Source organism: Lissotriton helveticus, chromosome 11, assembly GCF_964261635.1.
Source record: "Lissotriton helveticus chromosome 11, aLisHel1.1, whole genome shotgun sequence".
In the NCBI taxonomy this organism is placed as follows: Eukaryota; Metazoa; Chordata; class Amphibia; order Caudata; family Salamandridae; genus Lissotriton; species Lissotriton helveticus.
In genome coordinates this window covers 305366505-305388459 of record NC_136072.1, presented here as the reverse complement: position 1 = coordinate 305388459, position 21955 = coordinate 305366505, and positions in this window count along the sequence as shown.

Below are 21955 nucleotides of genomic sequence, written 5' to 3'. Positions count from 1 at the left end.
AAGTATGGGAGGTTATAAACACAAATTGAGATTTGATTTTTTTATTGAGCTGTTGATTTTCACAATAAAACAGACTCCATAGTATAGATCTGGTAACCCTTTATATAAATCAAAACTTTTTGTATTGCTTATATTAAATGTACTAACAGTGGACTTTTCCATCTGCAGATTATACTGAATGACCAGCAGTGGCAGTGTTTCACAGCAGAGTTTCTCTGAATTGCCGAGACTGAAGCAAAAAAAAAAAAGGAAGTCTTCTGGCATAGTGCATCATTTTACCAATTTACGTGGTAAGTAAAACGCCCAATCATTCTTTTAGGCATTAAAAAGATGTTCATAGCAACGGAATGTCCTCACTACTTTATAGTGGAAACCTGTGCCTGAATATCATTTCTGTCAAGAAAGAAGTAATATGGATCACATTATGTTGGTCATGATAGTTAATAAAAGACTGACTGACTCGAACTCTACTAAAACCTGCTTTAGATCCTGGTGATAGCAATGTTCCATTCGAGGAAATTGCTGCCTTTGAGGCTGAAATGCACCATCTCTCGTATGAAAAATAGTGTTACATTCTCACGGTAGGAAGCTCATTTAACCTCTTCTCCTGCACTCTGTATGTTGGGCTCTGATACTCAAGATGGATTTTTGTTAAGGATAATCTGTCTTTGTACCCCCATCCCACTTTCAAAAAGGACACAGAGCTTTGACTGTTTCAGATTCCTTTACCATTCCCCCTCCTACGTGGCTGGCAGTCATGAATACGGATAGTAACCTACTGCATAACTTCTCATATCTCATCCTCCTGTGTGGTCAGCTTCCACAAGGACAATTGGTCCAGGGGGGCCTGACATCATAAAGCTAAAGCAAGAAGTTGTCTGACATGTGGTGCCATTCTGTTGCCTAGCAGTCTGACATCATAAAGCTAAAGCAAGATGCTTTCTGACATGAGAGCCACTCTGTTGCCTAACAAAGAGTAGGATAGATTTATCTTGGTAATGATATGAGTTGCAGGGTAGACAGGATGCCCAACTGAAAGTGTTGATGGTAAGATGAAAGAAATTAGGACTTTATTTAGACTTCTATATTTGTATGAACGCAAGTTTGAGCATAAGAGTCTCAACTTCACTGTTGCTGAACTGGTAGGATTTGGCTAAAGAGAAGATGGAAATGATGCTATTCATAGTTTCTATCATTCCCGTTAACTGTAGCATAACCCTTCCTCTCTCAACTTATCAGCTGGCTTAATTGCTACTGGTGTACCATATCCTAAAACTAAAGAAGTGAGAATGGTGCGCTGCCACTTGGCTGGCAAAAAGATCTATGTCCTAATGTACGTGCTACAATTGTTTAGAGAGTTTTAGCAAATGAGTCAAGGGAATGCAGAGAAGTATGGGAGGTTATAAACACAAATTGAGATTTGATTTTTTTATTGAGCTGTTGATTTTCACAATAAAACAGACTCCATAGTATAGATCTGGTAACCCTTTATATAAATCAAAACTTTTTGTATTGCTTATATTAAATGTACTAACAGTGGACTTTTCCATCTGCAGATTATACTGAATGACCAGCAGTGGCAGTGTTTCACAGCAGAGTTTCTCTGAATTGCCGAGACTGAAGCAAAAAAAAAAAAGGAAGTCTTCTGGCATAGTGCATCATTTTACCAATTTACGTGGTAAGTAAAACGCCCAATCATTCTTTTAGGCATTAAAAAGATGTTCATAGCAACGGAATGTCCTCACTACTTTATAGTGGAAACCTGTGCCTGAATATCATTTCTGTCAAGAAAGAAGTAATATGGATCACATTATGTTGGTCATGATAGTTAATAAAAGACTGACTGACTCGAACTCTACTAAAACCTGCTTTAGATCCTGGTGATAGCAATGTTCCATTCGAGGAAATTGCTGCCTTTGAGGCTGAAATGCACCATCTCTCGTATGAAAAATAGTGTTACATTCTCACGGTAGGAAGCTCATTTAACCTCTTCTCCTGCACTCTGTATGTTGGGCTCTGATACTCAAGATGGATTTTTGTTAAGGATAATCTCTTTGTACCCCCATCCCACTTTCAAAAAGGACACAGAGCTTTGACTGTTTCAGATTCCTTTACCATTCCCCCTCCTACGTGGCTGGCAGTCATGAATACGGATAGTAACCTACTGCATAACTTCTGATATCTCATCCTCCTGTGTGGTCAGCTTCCACAAGGACAATTGGTCCAGTGGTGTCTGACATCATAAAGCTAAAGCAAGAAGTTGTCTGACATGTGGTGCCATTCTGTTGCCTAGCAGTCTGACATCATAAAGCTAAAGCAAGATGCTTTCTGACATGAGAGCCACTCTGTTGCCTAACAAAGAGTAGGATAGATTTATCTTGGTAATGATATGAGTTGCAGGGTAGACAGGATGCCCAACTGAAAGTGTTGATGGTAAGATGAAAGAAATTAGGACTTTATTTAGACTTCTATATTTGTATGAACGCAAGTTTGAGCATAAGAGTCTCAACTTCACTGTTGCTGAACTGGTAGGATTTGGCTAAAGAGAAGATGGAAATGATGCTATTCATAGTTTCTATCATTCCCGTTAACTGTAGCATAACCCTTCCTCTCTCAACTTATCAGCTGGCTTAATTGCTACTGGTGTACCATATCCTAAAACTAAAGAAGTGAGAATGGTGCGCTGCCACTTGGCTGGCAAAAAGATCTATGTCCTAATGTACGTGCTACAATTGTTTAGAGAGTTTTAGCAAATGAGTCAAGGGAATGCAGAGAAGTATGGGAGGTTATAAACACAAATTGAGATTTGATTTTTTTATTGAGCTGTTGATTTTCACAATAAAACAGACTCCATAGTATAGATCTGGTAACCCTTTATATAAATCAAAACTTTTTGTATTGCTTATATTAAATGTACTAACAGTGGACTTTTCCATCTGCAGATTATACTGAATGACCAGCAGTGGCAGTGTTTCACAGCAGAGTTTCTCTGAATTGCCGAGACTGAAGCAAAAAAAAAAAGGAAGTCTTCTGGCATAGTGCATCATTTTACCAATTTACGTGGTAAGTAAAACGCCCAATCATTCTTTTAGGCATTAAAAAGATGTTCATAGCAACGGAATGTCCTCACTACTTTATAGTGGAAACCTGTGCCTGAATATCATTTCTGTCAAGAAAGAAGTAATATGGATCACATTATGTTGGTCATGATAGTTAATAAAAGACTGACTGACTCGAACTCTACTAAAACCTGCTTTAGATCCTGGTGATAGCAATGTTCCATTCGAGGAAATTGCTGCCTTTGAGGCTGAAATGCACCATCTCTCGTATGAAAAATAGTGTTACATTCTCACGGTAGGAAGCTCATTTAACCTCTTCTCCTGCACTCTGTATGTTGGGCTCTGATACTCAAGATGGATTTTTGTTAAGGATAATCTCTTTGTACCCCCATCCCACTTTCAAAAAGGACACAGAGCTTTGACTGTTTCAGATTCCTTTACCATTCCCCCTCCTACGTGGCTGGCAGTCATGAATACGGATAGTAACCTACTGCATAACTTCTGATATCTCATCCTCCTGTGTGGTCAGCTTCCACAAGGACAATTGGTCCAGTGGTGTCTGACATCATAAAGCTAAAGCAAGAAGTTGTCTGACATGTGGTGCCATTCTGTTGCCTAGCAGTCTGACATCATAAAGCTAAAGCAAGATGCTTTCTGACATGAGAGCCACTCTGTTGCCTAACAAAGAGTAGGATAGATTTATCTTGGTAATGATATGAGTTGCAGGGTAGACAGGATGCCCAACTGAAAGTGTTGATGGTAAGATGAAAGAAATTAGGACTTTATTTAGACTTCTATATTTGTATGAACGCAAGTTTGAGCATAAGAGTCTCAACTTCACTGTTGCTGAACTGGTAGGATTTGGCTAAAGAGAAGATGGAAATGATGCTATTCATAGTTTCTATCATTCCCGTTAACTGTAGCATAACCCTTCCTCTCTCAACTTATCAGCTGGCTTAATTGCTACTGGTGTACCATATCCTAAAACTAAAGAAGTGAGAATGGTGCGCTGCCACTTGGCTGGCAAAAAGATCTATGTCCTAATGTACGTGCTACAATTGTTTAGAGAGTTTTAGCAAATGAGTCAAGGGAATGCAGAGAAGTATGGGAGGTTATAAACACAAATTGAGATTTGATTTTTTTATTGAGCTGTTGATTTTCACAATAAAACAGACTCCATAGTATAGATCTGGTAACCCTTTATATAAATCAAAACTTTTTGTATTGCTTATATTAAATGTACTAACAGTGGACTTTTCCATCTGCAGATTATACTGAATGACCAGCAGTGGCAGTGTTTCACAGCAGAGTTTCTCTGAATTGCTGAGACTGAAGCAAAAAAAAAAGGAAGTCTTCTGGCATAGTGCATCATTTTACCAATTTACGTGGTAAGTAAAACGCCCAATCATTCTTTTAGGCATTAAAAAGATGTTCATAGCAACGGAATGTCCTCACTACTTTATAGTGGAAACCTGTGCCTGAATATCATTTCTGTCAAGAAAGAAGTAATATGGATCACATTATGTTGGTCATGATAGTTAATAAAAGACTGACTGACTCGAACTCTACTAAAACCTGCTTTAGATCCTGGTGATAGCAATGTTCCATTCGAGGAAATTGCTGCCTTTGAGGCTGAAATGCACCATCTCTCGTATGAAAAATAGTGTTACATTCTCACGGTAGGAAGCTCATTTAACCTCTTCTCCTGCACTCTGTATGTTGGGCTCTGATACTCAAGATGGATTTTTGTTAAGGATAATCTGTCTTTGTACCCCCATCCCACTTTCAAAAAGGACACAGAGCTTTGACTGTTTCAGATTCCTTTACCATTCCCCCTCCTACGTGGCTGGCAGTCATGAATACGGATAGTAACCTACTGCATAACTTCTCATATCTCATCCTCCTGTGTGGTCAGCTTCCACAAGGACAATTGGTCCAGGGGGGCCTGACATCATAAAGCTAAAGCAAGAAGTTGTCTGACATGTGGTGCCATTCTGTTGCCTAGCAGTCTGACATCATAAAGCTAAAGCAAGATGCTTTCTGACATGAGAGCCACTCTGTTGCCTAACAAAGAGTAGGATAGATTTATCTTGGTAATGATATGAGTTGCAGGGTAGACAGGATGCCCAACTGAAAGTGTTGATGGTAAGATGAAAGAAATTAGGACTTTATTTAGACTTCTATATTTGTATGAACGCAAGTTTGAGCATAAGAGTCTCAACTTCACTGTTGCTGAACTGGTAGGATTTGGCTAAAGAGAAGATGGAAATGATGCTATTCATAGTTTCTATCATTCCCGTTAACTGTAGCATAACCCTTCCTCTCTCAACTTATCAGCTGGCTTAATTGCTACTGGTGTACCATATCCTAAAACTAAAGAAGTGAGAATGGTGCGCTGCCACTTGGCTGGCAAAAAGATCTATGTCCTAATGTACGTGCTACAATTGTTTAGAGAGTTTTAGCAAATGAGTCAAGGGAATGCAGAGAAGTATGGGAGGTTAGAAACACAAATTGAGATTTGATTTTTTTATTGAGCTGTTGATTTTCACAATAAAACAGACTCCATAGTATAGATCTGGTAACCCTTTATATAAATCAAAACTTTTTGTATTGCTTATATTAAATGTACTAACAGTGGACTTTTCCATCTGCAGATTATACTGAATGACCAGCAGTGGCAGTGTTTCACAGCAGAGTTTCTCTGAATTGCTGAGACTGAAGCAAAAAAAAAAGGAAGTCTTCTGGCATAGTGCATCATTTTACCAATTTACGTGGTAAGTAAAACGCCCAATCATTCTTTTAGGCATTAAAAAGATGTTCATAGCAACGGAATGTCCTCACTACTTTATAGTGGAAACCTGTGCCTGAATATCATTTCTGTCAAGAAAGAAGTAATATGGATCACATTATGTTGGTCATGATAGTTAATAAAAGACTGACTGACTCGAACTCTACTAAAACCTGCTTTAGATCCTGGTGATAGCAATGTTCCATTCGAGGAAATTGCTGCCTTTGAGGCTGAAATGCACCATCTCTCGTATGAAAAATAGTGTTACATTCTCACGGTAGGAAGCTCATTTAACCTCTTCTCCTGCACTCTGTATGTTGGGCTCTGATACTCAAGATGGATTTTTGTTAAGGATAATCTGTCTTTGTACCCCCATCCCACTTTCAAAAAGGACACAGAGCTTTGACTGTTTCAGATTCCTTTACCATTCCCCCTCCTACGTGGCTGGCAGTCATGAATACGGATAGTAACCTACTGCATAACTTCTCATATCTCATCCTCCTGTGTGGTCAGCTTCCACAAGGACAATTGGTCCAGGGGGGCCTGACATCATAAAGCTAAAGCAAGAAGTTGTCTGACATGTGGTGCCATTCTGTTGCCTAGCAGTCTGACATCATAAAGCTAAAGCAAGATGCTTTCTGACATGAGAGCCACTCTGTTGCCTAACAAAGAGTAGGATACATTTATCTTGGTAATGATATGAGTTGCAGGGTAGACAGGATGCCCAACTGAAAGTGTTGATGGTAAGATGAAAGAAATTAGGACTTTATTTAGACTTCTATATTTGTATGAACGCAAGTTTGAGCATAAGAGTCTCAACTTCACTGTTGCTGAACTGGTAGGATTTGGCTAAAGAGAAGATGGAAATGATGCTATTCATAGTTTCTATCATTCCCGTTAACTGTAGCATAACCCTTCCTCTCTCAACTTATCAGCTGGCTTAATTGCTACTGGTGTACCATATCCTAAAACTAAAGAAGTGAGAATGGTGCGCTGCCACTTGGCTGGCAAAAAGATCTATGTCCTAATGTACGTGCTACAATTGTTTAGAGAGTTTTAGCAAATGAGTCAAGGGAATGCAGAGAAGTATGGGAGGTTATAAACACAAATTGAGATTTGATTTTTTTATTGAGCTGTTGATTTTCACAATAAAACAGACTCCATAGTATAGATCTGGTAACCCTTTATATAAATCAAAACTTTTTGTATTGCTTATATTAAATGTACTAACAGTGGACTTTTCCATCTGCAGATTATACTGAATGACCAGCAGTGGCAGTGTTTCACAGCAGAGTTTCTCTGAATTGCCGAGACTGAAGCAAAAAAAAAAAAGGAAGTCTTCTGGCATAGTGCATCATTTTACCAATTTACGTGGTAAGTAAAACGCCCAATCATTCTTTTAGGCATTAAAAAGATGTTCATAGCAACGGAATGTCCTCACTACTTTATAGTGGAAACCTGTGCCTGAATATCATTTCTGTCAAGAAAGAAGTAATATGGATCACATTATGTTGGTCATGATAGTTAATAAAAGACTGACTGACTCGAACTCTACTAAAACCTGCTTTAGATCCTGGTGATAGCAATGTTCCATTCGAGGAAATTGCTGCCTTTGAGGCTGAAATGCACCATCTCTCGTATGAAAAATAGTGTTACATTCTCACGGTAGGAAGCTCATTTAACCTCTTCTCCTGCACTCTGTATGTTGGGCTCTGATACTCAAGATGGATTTTTGTTAAGGATAATCTGTCTTTGTACCCCCATCCCACTTTCAAAAAGGACACAGAGCTTTGACTGTTTCAGATTCCTTTACCATTCCCCCTCCTACGTGGCTGGCAGTCATGAATACGGATAGTAACCTACTGCATAACTTCTCATATCTCATCCTCCTGTGTGGTCAGCTTCCACAAGGACAATTGGTCCAGGGGGGCCTGACATCATAAAGCTAAAGCAAGAAGTTGTCTGACATGTGGTGCCATTCTGTTGCCTAGCAGTCTGACATCATAAAGGTAAAGCAAGATGCTTTCTGACATGAGAGCCACTCTGTTGCCTAACAAAGAGTAGGATACATTTATCTTGGTAATGATATGAGTTGCAGGGTAGACAGGATGCCCAACTGAAAGTGTTGATGGTAAGATGAAAGAAATTAGGACTTTATTTAGACTTCTATATTTGTATGAACGCAAGTTTGAGCATAAGAGTCTCAACTTCACTGTTGCTGAACTGGTAGGATTTGGCTAAAGAGAAGATGGAAATGATGCTATTCATAGTTTCTATCATTCCCGTTAACTGTAGCATAACCCTTCCTCTCTCAACTTATCAGCTGGCTTAATTGCTACTGGTGTACCATATCCTAAAACTAAAGAAGTGAGAATGGTGCGCTGCCACTTGGCTGGCAAAAAGATCTATGTCCTAATGTACGTGCTACAATTGTTTAGAGAGTTTTAGCAAATGAGTCAAGGGAATGCAGAGAAGTATGGGAGGTTATAAACACAAATTGAGATTTGATTTTTTTATTGAGCTGTTGATTTTCACAATAAAACAGACTCCATAGTATAGATCTGGTAACCCTTTATATAAATCAAAACTTTTTGTATTGCTTATATTAAATGTACTAACAGTGGACTTTTCCATCTGCAGATTATACTGAATGACCAGCAGTGGCAGTGTTTCACAGCAGAGTTTCTCTGAATTGCCGAGACTGAAGCAAAAAAAAAAAAGGAAGTCTTCTGGCATAGTGCATCATTTTACCAATTTACGTGGTAAGTAAAACGCCCAATCATTCTTTTAGGCATTAAAAAGATGTTCATAGCAACGGAATGTCCTCACTACTTTATAGTGGAAACCTGTGCCTGAATATCATTTCTGTCAAGAAAGAAGTAATATGGATCACATTATGTTGGTCATGATAGTTAATAAAAGACTGACTGACTCGAACTCTACTAAAACCTGCTTTAGATCCTGGTGATAGCAATGTTCCATTCGAGGAAATTGCTGCCTTTGAGGCTGAAATGCACCATCTCTCGTATGAAAAATAGTGTTACATTCTCACGGTAGGAAGCTCATTTAACCTCTTCTCCTGCACTCTGTATGTTGGGCTCTGATACTCAAGATGGATTTTTGTTAAGGATAATCTGTCTTTGTACCCCCATCCCACTTTCAAAAAGGACACAGAGCTTTGACTGTTTCAGATTCCTTTACCATTCCCCCTCCTACGTGGCTGGCAGTCATGAATACGGATAGTAACCTACTGCATAACTTCTGATATCTCATCCTCCTGTGTGGTCAGCTTCCACAAGGACAATTGGTCCAGTGGTGTCTGACATCATAAAGCTAAAGCAAGAAGTTGTCTGACATGTGGTGCCATTCTGTTGCCTAGCAGTCTGACATCATAAAGCTAAAGCAAGATGCTTTCTGACATGAGAGCCACTCTGTTGCCTAACAAAGAGTAGGATAGATTTATCTTGGTAATGATATGAGTTGCAGGGTAGACAGGATGCCCAACTGAAAGTGTTGATGGTAAGATGAAAGAAATTAGGACTTTATTTAGACTTCTATATTTGTATGAACGCAAGTTTGAGCATAAGAGTCTCAACTTCACTGTTGCTGAACTGGTAGGATTTGGCTAAAGAGAAGATGGAAATGATGCTATTCATAGTTTCTATCATTCCCGTTAACTGTAGCATAACCCTTCCTCTCTCAACTTATCAGCTGGCTTAATTGCTACTGGTGTACCATATCCTAAAACTAAAGAAGTGAGAATGGTGCGCTGCCACTTGGCTGGCAAAAAGATCTATGTCCTAATGTACGTGCTACAATTGTTTAGAGAGTTTTAGCAAATGAGTCAAGGGAATGCAGAGAAGTATGGGAGGTTATAAACACAAATTGAGATTTGATTTTTTTATTGAGCTGTTGATTTTCACAATAAAACAGACTCCATAGTATAGATCTGGTAACCCTTTATATAAATCAAAACTTTTTGTATTGCTTATATTAAATGTACTAACAGTGGACTTTTCCATCTGCAGATTATACTGAATGACCAGCAGTGGCAGTGTTTCACAGCAGAGTTTCTCTGAATTGCCGAGACTGAAGCAAAAAAAAAAAAGGAAGTCTTCTGGCATAGTGCATCATTTTACCAATTTACGTGGTAAGTAAAACGCCCAATCATTCTTTTAGGCATTAAAAAGATGTTCATAGCAACGGAATGTCCTCACTACTTTATAGTGGAAACCTGTGCCTGAATATCATTTCTGTCAAGAAAGAAGTAATATGGATCACATTATGTTGGTCATGATAGTTAATAAAAGACTGACTGACTCGAACTCTACTAAAACCTGCTTTAGATCCTGGTGATAGCAATGTTCCATTCGAGGAAATTGCTGCCTTTGAGGCTGAAATGCACCATCTCTCGTATGAAAAATAGTGTTACATTCTCACGGTAGGAAGCTCATTTAACCTCTTCTCCTGCACTCTGTATGTTGGGCTCTGATACTCAAGATGGATTTTTGTTAAGGATAATCTGTCTTTGTACCCCCATCCCACTTTCAAAAAGGACACAGAGCTTTGACTGTTTCAGATTCCTTTACCATTCCCCCTCCTACGTGGCTGGCAGTCATGAATACGGATAGTAACCTACTGCATAACTTCTCATATCTCATCCTCCTGTGTGGTCAGCTTCCACAAGGACAATTGGTCCAGGGGGGCCTGACATCATAAAGCTAAAGCAAGAAGTTGTCTGACATGTGGTGCCATTCTGTTGCCTAGCAGTCTGACATCATAAAGCTAAAGCAAGATGCTTTCTGACATGAGAGCCACTCTGTTGCCTAACAAAGAGTAGGATAGATTTATCTTGGTAATGATATGAGTTGCAGGGTAGACAGGATGCCCAACTGAAAGTGTTGATGGTAAGATGAAAGAAATTAGGACTTTATTTAGACTTCTATATTTGTATGAACGCAAGTTTGAGCATAAGAGTCTCAACTTCACTGTTGCTGAACTGGTAGGATTTGGCTAAAGAGAAGATGGAAATGATGCTATTCATAGTTTCTATCATTCCCGTTAACTGTAGCATAACCCTTCCTCTCTCAACTTATCAGCTGGCTTAATTGCTACTGGTGTACCATATCCTAAAACTAAAGAAGTGAGAATGGTGCGCTGCCACTTGGCTGGCAAAAAGATCTATGTCCTAATGTACGTGCTACAATTGTTTAGAGAGTTTTAGCAAATGAGTCAAGGGAATGCAGAGAAGTATGGGAGGTTATAAACACAAATTGAGATTTGATTTTTTTATTGAGCTGTTGATTTTCACAATAAAACAGACTCCATAGTATAGATCTGGTAACCCTTTATATAAATCAAAACTTTTTGTATTGCTTATATTAAATGTACTAACAGTGGACTTTTCCATCTGCAGATTATACTGAATGACCAGCAGTGGCAGTGTTTCACAGCAGAGTTTCTCTGAATTGCCGAGACTGAAGCAAAAAAAAAAAAGGAAGTCTTCTGGCATAGTGCATCATTTTACCAATTTACGTGGTAAGTAAAACGCCCAATCATTCTTTTAGGCATTAAAAAGATGTTCATAGCAACGGAATGTCCTCACTACTTTATAGTGGAAACCTGTGCCTGAATATCATTTCTGTCAAGAAAGAAGTAATATGGATCACATTATGTTGGTCATGATAGTTAATAAAAGACTGACTGACTCGAACTCTACTAAAACCTGCTTTAGATCCTGGTGATAGCAATGTTCCATTCGAGGAAATTGCTGCCTTTGAGGCTGAAATGCACCATCTCTCGTATGAAAAATAGTGTTACATTCTCACGGTAGGAAGCTCATTTAACCTCTTCTCCTGCACTCTGTATGTTGGGCTCTGATACTCAAGATGGATTTTTGTTAAGGATAATCTCTTTGTACCCCCATCCCACTTTCAAAAAGGACACAGAGCTTTGACTGTTTCAGATTCCTTTACCATTCCCCCTCCTACGTGGCTGGCAGTCATGAATACGGATAGTAACCTACTGCATAACTTCTGATATCTCATCCTCCTGTGTGGTCAGCTTCCACAAGGACAATTGGTCCAGTGGTGTCTGACATCATAAAGCTAAAGCAAGAAGTTGTCTGACATGTGGTGCCATTCTGTTGCCTAGCAGTCTGACATCATAAAGCTAAAGCAAGATGCTTTCTGACATGAGAGCCACTCTGTTGCCTAACAAAGAGTAGGATAGATTTATCTTGGTAATGATATGAGTTGCAGGGTAGACAGGATGCCCAACTGAAAGTGTTGATGGTAAGATGAAAGAAATTAGGACTTTATTTAGACTTCTATATTTGTATGAACGCAAGTTTGAGCATAAGAGTCTCAACTTCACTGTTGCTGAACTGGTAGGATTTGGCTAAAGAGAAGATGGAAATGATGCTATTCATAGTTTCTATCATTCCCGTTAACTGTAGCATAACCCTTCCTCTCTCAACTTATCAGCTGGCTTAATTGCTACTGGTGTACCATATCCTAAAACTAAAGAAGTGAGAATGGTGCGCTGCCACTTGGCTGGCAAAAAGATCTATGTCCTAATGTACGTGCTACAATTGTTTAGAGAGTTTTAGCAAATGAGTCAAGGGAATGCAGAGAAGTATGGGAGGTTATAAACACAAATTGAGATTTGATTTTTTTATTGAGCTGTTGATTTTCACAATAAAACAGACTCCATAGTATAGATCTGGTAACCCTTTATATAAATCAAAACTTTTTGTATTGCTTATATTAAATGTACTAACAGTGGACTTTTCCATCTGCAGATTATACTGAATGACCAGCAGTGGCAGTGTTTCACAGCAGAGTTTCTCTGAATTGCCGAGACTGAAGCAAAAAAAAAAAGGAAGTCTTCTGGCATAGTGCATCATTTTACCAATTTACGTGGTAAGTAAAACGCCCAATCATTCTTTTAGGCATTAAAAAGATGTTCATAGCAACGGAATGTCCTCACTACTTTATAGTGGAAACCTGTGCCTGAATATCATTTCTGTCAAGAAAGAAGTAATATGGATCACATTATGTTGGTCATGATAGTTAATAAAAGACTGACTGACTCGAACTCTACTAAAACCTGCTTTAGATCCTGGTGATAGCAATGTTCCATTCGAGGAAATTGCTGCCTTTGAGGCTGAAATGCACCATCTCTCGTATGAAAAATAGTGTTACATTCTCACGGTAGGAAGCTCATTTAACCTCTTCTCCTGCACTCTGTATGTTGGGCTCTGATACTCAAGATGGATTTTTGTTAAGGATAATCTGTCTTTGTACCCCCATCCCACTTTCAAAAAGGACACAGAGCTTTGACTGTTTCAGATTCCTTTACCATTCCCCCTCCTACGTGGCTGGCAGTCATGAATACGGATAGTAACCTACTGCATAACTTCTCATATCTCATCCTCCTGTGTGGTCAGCTTCCACAAGGACAATTGGTCCAGGGGGGCCTGACATCATAAAGCTAAAGCAAGAAGTTGTCTGACATGTGGTGCCATTCTGTTGCCTAGCAGTCTGACATCATAAAGCTAAAGCAAGATGCTTTCTGACATGAGAGCCACTCTGTTGCCTAACAAAGAGTAGGATAGATTTATCTTGGTAATGATATGAGTTGCAGGGTAGACAGGATGCCCAACTGAAAGTGTTGATGGTAAGATGAAAGAAATTAGGACTTTATTTAGACTTCTATATTTGTATGAACGCAAGTTTGAGCATAAGAGTCTCAACTTCACTGTTGCTGAACTGGTAGGATTTGGCTAAAGAGAAGATGGAAATGATGCTATTCATAGTTTCTATCATTCCCGTTAACTGTAGCATAACCCTTCCTCTCTCAACTTATCAGCTGGCTTAATTGCTACTGGTGTACCATATCCTAAAACTAAAGAAGTGAGAATGGTGCGCTGCCACTTGGCTGGCAAAAAGATCTATGTCCTAATGTACGTGCTACAATTGTTTAGAGAGTTTTAGCAAATGAGTCAAGGGAATGCAGAGAAGTATGGGAGGTTAGAAACACAAATTGAGATTTGATTTTTTTATTGAGCTGTTGATTTTCACAATAAAACAGACTCCATAGTATAGATCTGGTAACCCTTTATATAAATCAAAACTTTTTGTATTGCTTATATTAAATGTACTAACAGTGGACTTTTCCATCTGCAGATTATACTGAATGACCAGCAGTGGCAGTGTTTCACAGCAGAGTTTCTCTGAATTGCTGAGACTGAAGCAAAAAAAAAAGGAAGTCTTCTGGCATAGTGCATCATTTTACCAATTTACGTGGTAAGTAAAACGCCCAATCATTCTTTTAGGCATTAAAAAGATGTTCATAGCAACGGAATGTCCTCACTACTTTATAGTGGAAACCTGTGCCTGAATATCATTTCTGTCAAGAAAGAAGTAATATGGATCACATTATGTTGGTCATGATAGTTAATAAAAGACTGACTGACTCGAACTCTACTAAAACCTGCTTTAGATCCTGGTGATAGCAATGTTCCATTCGAGGAAATTGCTGCCTTTGAGGCTGAAATGCACCATCTCTCGTATGAAAAATAGTGTTACATTCTCACGGTAGGAAGCTCATTTAACCTCTTCTCCTGCACTCTGTATGTTGGGCTCTGATACTCAAGATGGATTTTTGTTAAGGATAATCTGTCTTTGTACCCCCATCCCACTTTCAAAAAGGACACAGAGCTTTGACTGTTTCAGATTCCTTTACCATTCCCCCTCCTACGTGGCTGGCAGTCATGAATACGGATAGTAACCTACTGCATAACTTCTCATATCTCATCCTCCTGTGTGGTCAGCTTCCACAAGGACAATTGGTCCAGGGGGGCCTGACATCATAAAGCTAAAGCAAGAAGTTGTCTGACATGTGGTGCCATTCTGTTGCCTAGCAGTCTGACATCATAAAGCTAAAGCAAGATGCTTTCTGACATGAGAGCCACTCTGTTGCCTAACAAAGAGTAGGATACATTTATCTTGGTAATGATATGAGTTGCAGGGTAGACAGGATGCCCAACTGAAAGTGTTGATGGTAAGATGAAAGAAATTAGGACTTTATTTAGACTTCTATATTTGTATGAACGCAAGTTTGAGCATAAGAGTCTCAACTTCACTGTTGCTGAACTGGTAGGATTTGGCTAAAGAGAAGATGGAAATGATGCTATTCATAGTTTCTATCATTCCCGTTAACTGTAGCATAACCCTTCCTCTCTCAACTTATCAGCTGGCTTAATTGCTACTGGTGTACCATATCCTAAAACTAAAGAAGTGAGAATGGTGCGCTGCCACTTGGCTGGCAAAAAGATCTATGTCCTAATGTACGTGCTACAATTGTTTAGAGAGTTTTAGCAAATGAGTCAAGGGAATGCAGAGAAGTATGGGAGGTTATAAACACAAATTGAGATTTGATTTTTTTATTGAGCTGTTGATTTTCACAATAAAACAGACTCCATAGTATAGATCTGGTAACCCTTTATATAAATCAAAACTTTTTGTATTGCTTATATTAAATGTACTAACAGTGGACTTTTCCATCTGCAGATTATACTGAATGACCAGCAGTGGCAGTGTTTCACAGCAGAGTTTCTCTGAATTGCCGAGACTGAAGCAAAAAAAAAAAAGGAAGTCTTCTGGCATAGTGCATCATTTTACCAATTTACGTGGTAAGTAAAACGCCCAATCATTCTTTTAGGCATTAAAAAGATGTTCATAGCAACGGAATGTCCTCACTACTTTATAGTGGAAACCTGTGCCTGAATATCATTTCTGTCAAGAAAGAAGTAATATGGATCACATTATGTTGGTCATGATAGTTAATAAAAGACTGACTGACTCGAACTCTACTAAAACCTGCTTTAGATCCTGGTGATAGCAATGTTCCATTCGAGGAAATTGCTGCCTTTGAGGCTGAAATGCACCATCTCTCGTATGAAAAATAGTGTTACATTCTCACGGTAGGAAGCTCATTTAACCTCTTCTCCTGCACTCTGTATGTTGGGCTCTGATACTCAAGATGGATTTTTGTTAAGGATAATCTGTCTTTGTACCCCCATCCCACTTTCAAAAAGGACACAGAGCTTTGACTGTTTCAGATTCCTTTACCATTCCCCCTCCTACGTGGCTGGCAGTCATGAATACGGATAGTAACCTACTGCATAACTTCTCATATCTCATCCTCCTGTGTGGTCAGCTTCCACAAGGACAATTGGTCCAGGGGGGCCTGACATCATAAAGCTAAAGCAAGAAGTTGTCTGACATGTGGTGCCATTCTGTTGCCTAGCAGTCTGACATCATAAAGGTAAAGCAAGATGCTTTCTGACATGAGAGCCACTCTGTTGCCTAACAAAGAGTAGGATACATTTATCTTGGTAATGATATGAGTTGCAGGGTAGACAGGATGCCCAACTGAAAGTGTTGATGGTAAGATGAAAGAAATTAGGACTTTATTTAGACTTCTATATTTGTATGAACGCAAGTTTGAGCATAAGAGTCTCAACTTCACTGTTGCTGAACTGGTAGGATTTGGCTAAAGAGAAGATGGAAATGATGCTATTCATAGTTTCTATCATTCCCGTTAACTGTAGCATAACCCTTCCTCTCTCAACTTATCAGCTGGCTTAATTGCTACTGGTGTACCATATCCTAAAACTAAAGAAGTGAGAATGGTGCGCTGCCACTTGGCTGGCAAAAAGATCTATGTCCTAATGTACGTGCTACAATTGTTTAGAGAGTTTTAGCAAATGAGTCAAGGGAATGCAGAGAAGTATGGGAGGTTATAAACACAAATTGAGATTTGATTTTTTTATTGAGCTGTTGATTTTCACAATAAAACAGACTCCATAGTATAGATCTGGTAACCCTTTATATAAATCAAAACTTTTTGTATTGCTTATATTAAATGTACTAACAGTGGACTTTTCCATCTGCAGATTATACTGAATGACCAGCAGTGGCAGTGTTTCACAGCAGAGTTTCTCTGAATTGCCGAGACTGAAGCAAAAAAAAAAAAGGAAGTCTTCTGGCATAGTGCATCATTTTACCAATTTACGTGGTAAGTAAAACGCCCAATCATTCTTTTAGGCATTAAAAAGATGTTCATAGCAACGGAATGTCCTCACTACTTTATAGTGGAAACCTGTGCCTGAATATCATTTCTGTCAAGAAAGAAGTAATATGGATCACATTATGTTGGTCATGATAGTTAATAAAAGACTGACTGACTCGAACTCTACTAAAACCTGCTTTAGATCCTGGTGATAGCAATGTTCCATTCGAGGAAATTGCTGCCTTTGAGGCTGAAATGCACCATCTCTCGTATGAAAAATAGTGTTACATTCTCACGGTAGGAAGCTCATTTAACCTCTTCTCCTGCACTCTGTATGTTGGGCTCTGATACTCAAGATGGATTTTTGTTAAGGATAATCTCTTTGTACCCCCATCCCACTTTCAAAAAGGACACAGAGCTTTGACTGTTTCAGATTCCTTTACCATTCCCCCTCCTACGTGGCTGGCAGTCATGAATACGGATAGTAACCTACTGCATAACTTCTGATATCTCATCCTCCTGTGTGGTCAGCTTCCACAAGGACAATTGGTCCAGTGGTGTCTGACATCATAAAGCTAAAGCAAGAAGTTGTCTGACATGTGGTGCCATTCTGTTGCCTAGCAGTCTGACATCATAAAGCTAAAGCAAGATGCTTTCTGACATGAGAGCCACTCTGTTGCCTAACAAAGAGTAGGATACATTTATCTTGGTAATGATATGAGTTGCAGGGTAGACAGGATGCCCAACTGAAAGTGTTGATGGTAAGATGAAAGAAATTAGGACTTTATTTAGACTTCTATATTTGTATGAACGCAAGTTTGAGCATAAGAGTCTCAACTTCACTGTTGCTGAACTGGTAGGATTTGGCTAAAGAGAAGATAGAAATGATGCTATTCATAGTTTCTATCATTCCCGTTAACTGTAGCATAACCCTTCCTCTCTCAACTTATCAGCTGGCTTAATTGCTACTGGTGTACCATATCCTAAAACTAAAGAAGTGAGAATGGTGCGCTGCCACTTGGCTGGCAAAAAGATCTATGTCCTAATGTACGTGCTACAATTGTTTAGAGAGTTTTAGCAAATGAGTCAAGGGAATGCAGAGAAGTATGGGAGGTTATAAACACAAATTGAGATTTGATTTTTTTATTGAGCTGTTGATTTTCACAATAAAACAGACTCCATAGTATAGATCTGGTAACCCTTTATATAAATCAAAACTTTTTGTATTGCTTATATTAAATGTACTAACAGTGGACTTTTCCATCTGCAGATTATACTGAATGACCAGCAGTGGCAGTGTTTCACAGCAGAGTTTCTCTGAATTGCCGAGACTGAAGCAAAAAAAAAAAAGGAAGTCTTCTGGCATAGTGCATCATTTTACCAATTTACGTGGTAAGTAAAACGCCCAATCATTCTTTTAGGCATTAAAAAGATGTTCATAGCAACGGAATGTCCTCACTACTTTATAGTGGAAACCTGTGCCTGAATATCATTTCTGTCAAGAAAGAAGTAATATGGATCACATTATGTTGGTCATGATAGTTAATAAAAGACTGACTGACTCGAACTCTACTAAAACCTGCTTTAGATCCTGGTGATAGCAATGTTCCATTCGAGGAAATTGCTGCCTTTGAGGCTGAAATGCACCATCTCTCGTATGAAAAATAGTGTTACATTCTCACGGTAGGAAGCTCATTTAACCTCTTCTCCTGCACTCTGTATGTTGGGCTCTGATACTCAAGATGGATTTTTGTTAAGGATAATCTGTCTTTGTACCCCCATCCCACTTTCAAAAAGGACACAGAGCTTTGACTGTTTCAGATTCCTTTACCATTCCCCCTCCTACGTGGCTGGCAGTCATGAATACGGATAGTAACCTACTGCATAACTTCTCATATCTCATCCTCCTGTGTGGTCAGCTTCCACAAGGACAATTGGTCCAGGGGGGCCTGACATCATAAAGCTAAAGCAAGAAGTTGTCTGACATGTGGTGCCATTCTGTTGCCTAGCAGTCTGACATCATAAAGGTAAAGCAAGATGCTTTCTGACATGAGAGCCACTCTGTTGCCTAACAAAGAGTAGGATACATTTATCTTGGTAATGATATGAGTTGCAGGGTAGACAGGATGCCCAACTGAAAGTGTTGATGGTAAGATGAAAGAAATTAGGACTTTATTTAGACTTCTATATTTGTATGAACGCAAGTTTGAGCATAAGAGTCTCAACTTCACTGTTGCTGAACTGGTAGGATTTGGCTAAAGAGAAGATGGAAATGATGCTATTCATAGTTTCTATCATTCCCGTTAACTGTAGCATAACCCTTCCTCTCTCAACTTATCAGCTGGCTTAATTGCTACTGGTGTACCATATCCTAAAACTAAAGAAGTGAGAATGGTGCGCTGCCACTTGGCTGGCAAAAAGATCTATGTCCTAATGTACGTGCTACAATTGTTTAGAGAGTTTTAGCAAATGAGTCAAGGGAATGCAGAGAAGTATGGGAGGTTATAAACACAAATTGAGATTTGATTTTTTTATTGAGCTGTTGATTTTCACAATAAAACAGACTCCATAGTATAGATCTGGTAACCCTTTATATAAATCAAAACTTTTTGTATTGCTTATATTAAATGTACTAACAGTGGACTTTTCCATCTGCAGATTATACTGAATGACCAGCAGTGGCAGTGTTTCACAGCAGAGTTTCTCTGAATTGCCGAGACTGAAGCAAAAAAAAAAAAGGAAGTCTTCTGGCATAGTGCATCATTTTACCAATTTACGTGGTAAGTAAAACGCCCAATCATTCTTTTAGGCATTAAAAAGATGTTCATAGCAACGGAATGTCCTCACTACTTTATAGTGGAAACCTGTGCCTGAATATCATTTCTGTCAAGAAAGAAGTAATATGGATCACATTATGTTGGTCATGATAGTTAATAAAAGACTGACTGACTCGAACTCTACTAAAACCTGCTTTAGATCCTGGTGATAGCAATGTTCCATTCGAGGAAATTGCTGCCTTTGAGGCTGAAATGCACCATCTCTCGTATGAAAAATAGTGTTACATTCTCACGGTAGGAAGCTCATTTAACCTCTTCTCCTGCACTCTGTATGTTGGGCTCTGATACTCAAGATGGATTTTTGTTAAGGATAATCTGTCTTTGTACCCCCATCCCACTTTCAAAAAGGACACAGAGCTTTGACTGTTTCAGATTCCTTTACCATTCCCCCTCCTACGTGGCTGGCAGTCATGAATACGGATAGTAACCTACTGCATAACTTCTGATATCTCATCCTCCTGTGTGGTCAGCTTCCACAAGGACAATTGGTCCAGTGGTGTCTGACATCATAAAGCTAAAGCAAGAAGTTGTCTGACATGTGGTGCCATTCTGTTGCCTAGCAGTCTGACATCATAAAGCTAAAGCAAGATGCTTTCTGACATGAGAGCCACTCTGTTGCCTAACAAAGAGTAGGATAGATTTATCTTGGTAATGATATGAGTTGCAGGGTAGACAGGATGCCCAACTGAAAGTGTTGATGGTAAGATGAAAGAAATTAGGACTTTATTTAGACTTCTATATTTGTATGAACGCAAGTTTGAGCATAAGAGTCTCAACTTCACTGTTGCTGAACTGGTAGGATTTGGCTAAAGAGAAGATGGAAATGATGCTATTCATAGTTTCTATCATTCCCGTTAACTGTAGCATAACCCTTCCTCTCTCAACTTATCAGCTGGCTTAATTGCTACTGGTGTACCATATCCTAAAACTAAAGAAGTGAGAATGGTGCGCTGCCACTTGGCTGGCAAAAAGATCTATGTCCTAATGTACGTGCTACAATTGTTTAGAGAGTTTTAGCAAATGAGTCAAGGGAATGCAGAGAAGTATGGGAGGTTATAAACACAAATTGAGATTTGATTTTTTTATTGAGCTGTTGATTTTCACAATAAAACAGACTCCATAGTATAGATCTGGTAACCCTTTATATAAATCAAAACTTTTTGTATTGCTTATATTAAATGTACTAACAGTGGACTTTTCCATCTGCAGATTATACTGAATGACCAGCAGTGGCAGTGTTTCACAGCAGAGTTTCTCTGAATTGCCGAGACTGAAGCAAAAAAAAAAAAGGAAGTCTTCTGGCATAGTGCATCATTTTACCAATTTACGTGGTAAGTAAAACGCCCAATCATTCTTTTAGGCATTAAAAAGATGTTCATAGCAACGGAATGTCCTCACTACTTTATAGTGGAAACCTGTGCCTGAATATCATTTCTGTCAAGAAAGAAGTAATATGGATCACATTATGTTGGTCATGATAGTTAATAAAAGACTGACTGACTCGAACTCTACTAAAACCTGCTTTAGATCCTGGTGATAGCAATGTTCCATTCGAGGAAATTGCTGCCTTTGAGGCTGAAATGCACCATCTCTCGTATGAAAAATAGTGTTACATTCTCACGGTAGGAAGCTCATTTAACCTCTTCTCCTGCACTCTGTATGTTGGGCTCTGATACTCAAGATGGATTTTTGTTAAGGATAATCTGTCTTTGTACCCCCATCCCACTTTCAAAAAGGACACAGAGCTTTGACTGTTTCAGATTCCTTTACCATTCCCCCTCCTACGTGGCTGGCAGTCATGAATACGGATAGTAACCTACTGCATAACTTCTCATATCTCATCCTCCTGTGTGGTCAGCTTCCACAAGGACAATTGGTCCAGGGGGGCCTGACATCATAAAGCTAAAGCAAGAAGTTGTCTGACATGTGGTGCCATTCTGTTGCCTAGCAGTCTGACATCATAAAGCTAAAGCAAGATGCTTTCTGACATGAGAGCCACTCTGTTGCCTAACAAAGAGTAGGATAGATTTATCTTGGTAATGATATGAGTTGCAGGGTAGACAGGATGCCCAACTGAAAGTGTTGATGGTAAGATGAAAGAAATTAGGACTTTATTTAGACTTCTATATTTGTATGAACGCAAGTTTGAGCATAAGAGTCTCAACTTCACTGTTGCTGAACTGGTAGGATTT